This window comes from Coloeus monedula, assembly GCF_965178545.1.
Source record: "Coloeus monedula genome assembly, chromosome: Z".
Taxonomy (NCBI): Eukaryota; Metazoa; Chordata; class Aves; order Passeriformes; family Corvidae; genus Coloeus; species Coloeus monedula.
Genome location: NC_138822.1, coordinates 48,036,824 through 48,042,840, shown reverse-complemented (window position 1 = coordinate 48,042,840; position 6,017 = coordinate 48,036,824).

The window sequence follows — 6,017 nt, the reverse complement described above, 5'->3', positions numbered from 1 at the left end:
AAAAAAAAAATAATGGTAATAATTATGATAAAATAACTAAAATATACAAAACTATTGATGCACAATGAACTTGTTCATCACTTGTTAACAGATGTCCAGCCAGTTCCCCATAGTTTTTCTATTAAGCATAATGTTCTATGGCATGGAGTATCCTTGTGGCCCGTGCAGGTCAGCTGTCCTGTCTGTGTCTCCTCCCAGCTTCTTGTGGCCCTTCAGCCTTCTCACTGGCAGGGCATGAGATGCTGAAGAGTCCTTGACTCATACAGGGTAAGTCCTACTTAGCAACAACCAAAACATCAGTATGTCATCATCACTATTCTCATACAAAATCCATAATAGCATCATGATACCAATTAGGAAGAAGAAAAACTCTATCCTAGCAAAGACCAGAACAACCAGGAGGGACGATGCTTTACAGAGGGACATGGACAAACTGCAAGAGTGAGACAGCAAGAAGAAAATGAAGTTTAAGGTAGAAAAGTGGGAAGTCCCACACCTGGGGTGACACAGACAAGGAGCCCAGTACAGGCTATGATGTGGGGTTGGGGAGCAGCCCTGCGGAAAGGGCTCTGATGACCCTGACAGACAAGTCAAAGTACCACTGCAGTAACAAAGGCAAACACATCTGCAGGGGTATTTGTAGCACAGAGAGAGAAGTGATAATCCCAACATACTCAGTGCTTGTCATGCTGCACCTGGAGTAGTGTCCAGTTCTGGTCCCCACAATTGAAAAAAGATGCAGACGGCCTGGAGAGGGACCAAAGGAGGGTACCAAGATGACCTACAGGCTGGAGAGACAGCTCTATGAGGAAAGACTGATGGAATTAGGTTTTTTTCCCTGAAGGCTCTGGGGGCGTCACATCTAAGTGTTCCAGTTTTTAATAGGCATCTACAAAGAGGATGGAGGCTTTCTCTTCCAGAGGGGACACATGGAAAAGACAAGGGGAAATGCTTATAAATTACACTGGGAGAAATTTCATCTTGATGTAAGAAAGAAAATTTTTACAGTGAGAACCATCAATAACTGGAGCATCATCTCCAGGTATATAGTAAACTGTCATCCCTGCACATTTTCAACATGTAATTGAAGTGTGCTAGAAAATTTCATATAGCTCCCTTTCTCACAATAGGCTGGACAAAAATGTCTTTTGTGGTCCTTTCCAAACTGGGCTGCTCCGTGGCTTAAATGTTCTGTGACCATATTTGACATAAGACACTGTATCCTCAATAGGGATATATTGTCATAAACATGGCATAAGATTCTGGACTCAGACACTTAGACTTCAGTGCCATCAGGACACTCTGTAATTCATAAATCATTGGGGAAAACAGATTGTTCATATTTTCCTGTCAGAACTTTTGTAATTTATGAGTACAAGTAGTCTCTTGTCCAACCCCAGAATAGGAAGATATGAATAAAAAGGGGAAAAAAAGCAAGAGAAGTATTTTTTTAGTCAGAATAAGGATGGAAAAGTAGGAATCCTTTTTTAAGGTAAATGCACTGTTTGTCACACACAAGACTATCCTGCTGCACCAATACACAGCAGCCAACTGTTTTCCACATTTTTTATTAAAATATTACATAACATTGGAATAGTAAAGTTATTACTAAAGGAGACATTGTCTTTCAGAAACTATTCTGTTCCTACTAACTTAGTAATGAAGTTGTTATTTAGATGCTGTCACATATAGGCTGGTCAAAATTCTGGTGATTCAGAAACATAGTAATGAAAGATTCCCAGATAAAGCCCCAAAGAAGAATGTTATGACCAAGAAACACCTCATCATTTCCAGTAGAGAACTTGCTAATGGAAATTTTAATGGGGTATGCCGAGATGTGGGAACTTCAAACAGCAGACAGTAGCACAGCGGGGGTTTAAAAGCTCAATTATTTGGAATTTGTGTACCACAGATGGAACAGTGAAATGTCTGTGTTCCATCTTAGCTCCAAAGAAGCCATTTTCCATTTTACTTTCCTATTCTGATTTACCAGGTGTGAGCTAACCACACATTTGCATTGATGAGCTTCTTCTGTTCCATAAAATTTCTGCACATACCATGCTAGTAAATGGACTCCCTAGGAGTACTACAGAGAGCTTGAAAATCTGCCTTGGTCCCTCTACAGTAATTTGGTATATGCCCAGGAAATAGCTATTGTATCCACTTTATGTGAATTAAATCTTATCATCAAAACAATGAAAAGTATTCATGTTTCTTTATGTGTATTCCAAAAACATGTTAGAATTTGAGTTCCAAATGACAAGAAGAATGAACCGTTCTTGTCTCAGAAGGACCTTCGTCAATTTTACAGCCAACTGTGGTAAGGAAGAAAATCAGCACACACAGGTAGCTCACCAAACATTTCCCACACAAATCTAACAGATTGTTAAAGATGAGAAGATAGATACTTTTCATTTACAAAATAAAAGTAGTCATTGAATTGCTATGCTATTTAAATCCAGATTGATTACTAGTGCCTATATATATAGTATTTACATCAGTTTTGAGAGAACTTCATGTTCTTTTTAATTCAGAAAAATACATTTTAACATTTCAACCTATGTGAAGACTATACAGTGTGCTCTGTGTTTTGCGCAAGAATTCAGAGTTCAGAGAGACCCCTCAGTAATGTGGTATCCAAAAACCAGCAACAACAACAAATCCAGATAATGAAATGTTTCATTTGGAAGAAAAATTACAAAATTCATATTGCAATGAGGGAACTTGGATTTTTTTTCCTTATAGAGGTTTTACCAGTCACATTTCTAGGTCAAGAGGAAAGGAAGGCAAAAATTTCAGATTCTGCCTCCTGTTATCTGAAGGCATAGATTTATAAGGTTAGGTGCATTAAACAAAAGTCACTTGTCAGTTGCTGTCCTTCACAGTCTTGCCAGCAAATGTTCCAAGGAAACAGTGCTGTGAGAAATTTTCACAGGTGACCCCCATCCTTCTGTATTTATCTGGTCATTATGGAATGCATGCACATGCACGAAGATATGTGAATGTAATTTTTTTTTCTGCATGTACACATCACATGAATTGATTTCACTAAGAAATTAATCGTATGAAAATTAATTGTTCGGCTGCTCCCAGAAGCCTAGTATTTAAAGCACCAAGTGTTTGCCTTTGCAAAACCTTTTTTTCTTCATTCCCAGTTGAAGTTCGTGGCTTTCATAGAAAGATTTCGACTGTATATCTAAGCAGAAGAAATAATTTGGTGAAGCTAGAGAATCTCTTCTGCCTTATTATCCAGTGGCTCAGAGTAGCTGTATGAAAAAGCAGACTATGTGACAACCAAGAATGTGACATCAGTATAAAATACGTTTCAAGTTATTATGATTTAATAATCCACTGCAAATATAAAAAATAAATACCAAAACAGCATGCAAGTAAGTCCCCTATATACTTGTTTCATCTGTTTCATTTCATTGTAATTTCATACATAATTAAAATAAAATAGAATTTAAAATTATGTATGAGGCTGAAGCAGACATTCAACGATCCTTTGTCAACATCAGTGATTAGTTTTTATGTATTCAAAATTTTAATGTTTCATTATTGTAAATTCAGTGGATAAAATGGACTTCAAAGTAAGCTTTCCAGTCCCACAGCCTAAGCAGCAGCAATTAAATCTACTGTATAAAAAAAATCCAAGGTTGAACAACTCAACCATATGGTGGAAATGACAATGAACCAACCAGAGACTGCACTGATTAGCACTGAAGATGATGAAGATGAAAAAGGGGCCTAACCCTCTCTTTACTCTTTCTTCAAAAACATGGGGGGTGCAAAACAAGTATGTTTACAAGACAGTATCCCAGCATTTGTCAAGATGGTGGTATTAGCATTGTGACCAACTCTCAGGCTTTAGAGCAGCAGGAGAACAAAAACATTTTTTCTTCTTCAGTAAAGCAAGATAATGATGATGATGATGATTGCAATTTTTTCAGAGTAGAAAAGTCTCAGAATCATGCTGTTGCTTAATATGGGCAAGGAGGCTTCTCTAAACTTTGCCATCAATATGGTATGTCTTACCATCATCTCAAAATACACATTCGAGACTACTATATAGTATCAGGACAACAGATTGTGAGAGTTTGTTTGAATATCCAGAACAGTGTCACAGACATGCTTTTACCTTCTGCCTTCCACTTTGCAGCCTAATGTTGAGCCTCATCAGGTCCTGACTGGGTTGGGTCAGATTGATAGAAGAGAATGTGACATTGTCACATTTAGGGAAGACCAGATGCAGTGCTGTGACTCTCCATCATTTCAGCTGGTGACTGTGAACTGTACTAGTAAGAATAACAAGCCTCTCTCACTGTGTCACATTTCCAGGCCACTTTTCCAAGACAGTGTTGTACAGAGATTTTGAGGGAAAGTCAGAGAGTTCCACTCAGCCCTGTGTGACTGACTAGGTCGCATTATTGACTTAGTTACAGGAAAGCAAACGAGTTAAACAGCAACGTAAAAATAACTGAGTAGTGGAGCTAGTTATGAGATGCAACCACTCTTCTAGATAGTTCAGCATATTATATTTATATAGAAATTGCTCTCAATATATTATTTTTACCATATCACATTCCATTCACAGCTTTTTGGTTTTTGTTTTCGCATTTTTATAATCAAACACTATGCATGTATCTCAGGATGTTTTTTAGCTTCTCCTGAGAGTAGAAACTTAATTAAGTAAAGCTAGAAATAAACTTTTTTTAAACAATAATTTTCCTGATTTCTTTAACTTGTGGTCTTATCAACATCAATTTTTATGATATGAATTTACATGCATTTACACCAAAGTAGGAAATTCCCATCAGCACAGAGGGAAGACTGAGAGAAGGTATCAACAACAAAAATAATGAAGGAAAAGGACTGCAAAGGTCCTAGATGTTTAAGATTAGTTGTGATAGTACAAGCAAACAACTCAAAATCATATATTTTGTTTATTTTTTTTCAAAATTAAAAATTACACTCAATCCTTAAGCAGTCATGTAAGAATTAAAGAAAGAGAAACTGTGCTGACAACAGTGTGATGTGACACTGACTTTGGTAGGAGAAAAAAATACTGGTGAAAATTGCTCAGATACGCTAAACACAGAGTTGTAGATGTTACAAGAGGAAAGAAAAGGAAAAAGGAAAAATGAAAAACAGAAAAGGAAAAGGGGAAAAGGGAAAAGGGGAAAAATAAAGGAGAAAAGAGAAAAGGGACAAGAGAAAAGAGGGAAAATGGAGTGCTGTTTTTGTTATTGGCTAGACTTGTTCTTCAGCTTGGCACTCTAAAATAATCACTATTTAAAGGCACAAAATAAACAAAACCCACCAAAACTAAGTCAAATATGTAAAAAATTCCAGTAGTCATGTTCAGTAGAAGGCAGGTTAAAAAGACACATACCAGAGCTTTTTATACAAAATTTTCCAAAGCAAAGCTTCAGCTTGTGTCCTGGGAATCACAACTATAGCCAATCCAAAGTCTTAATGATGATACAGGATTTGCAGTACAAAAAGAAAAAAATACTTTTGTTTTAAGAGTCTGAGGTTGTTGATCAAAGTCAGAAGGTTGCTTCTAGTCCTGCCCAACACTGTTTGGAGAAAGGGGGCCTGTAGTATGCTGCCTATTCATAATCTGAGATATTTAAGTGACTTAAATCTTGTCCCTAAAACAAGAAGACATTTAAATATACAAGTAATTTTGTCATAGAAGGAACATAGACAGTCTAATTTCAGGAGGGCAAATCAATGGTTTAGCTGTGTGCCAAAGCTCTTAATTAATGTTTACATTTACTTGTGGAAAAATACTGAAAGACAAAGCTCAGGAAGAAGGAGGGTCCAGGCTGGCAATAGTTAACCAGAAACAAGAAACATTTCCCACCTGAAAAATGGAACAAATGTTTCAAATCCTGAAGCACACCGGGTAACACTTGCTGGTGATTGTAAATTAATTAAGACCAGTATCTGAAAACATTCAAACTTTTCCTTGAGTCATTTATATTTGGAGTTCAATCTTGCTTAGCAGTACT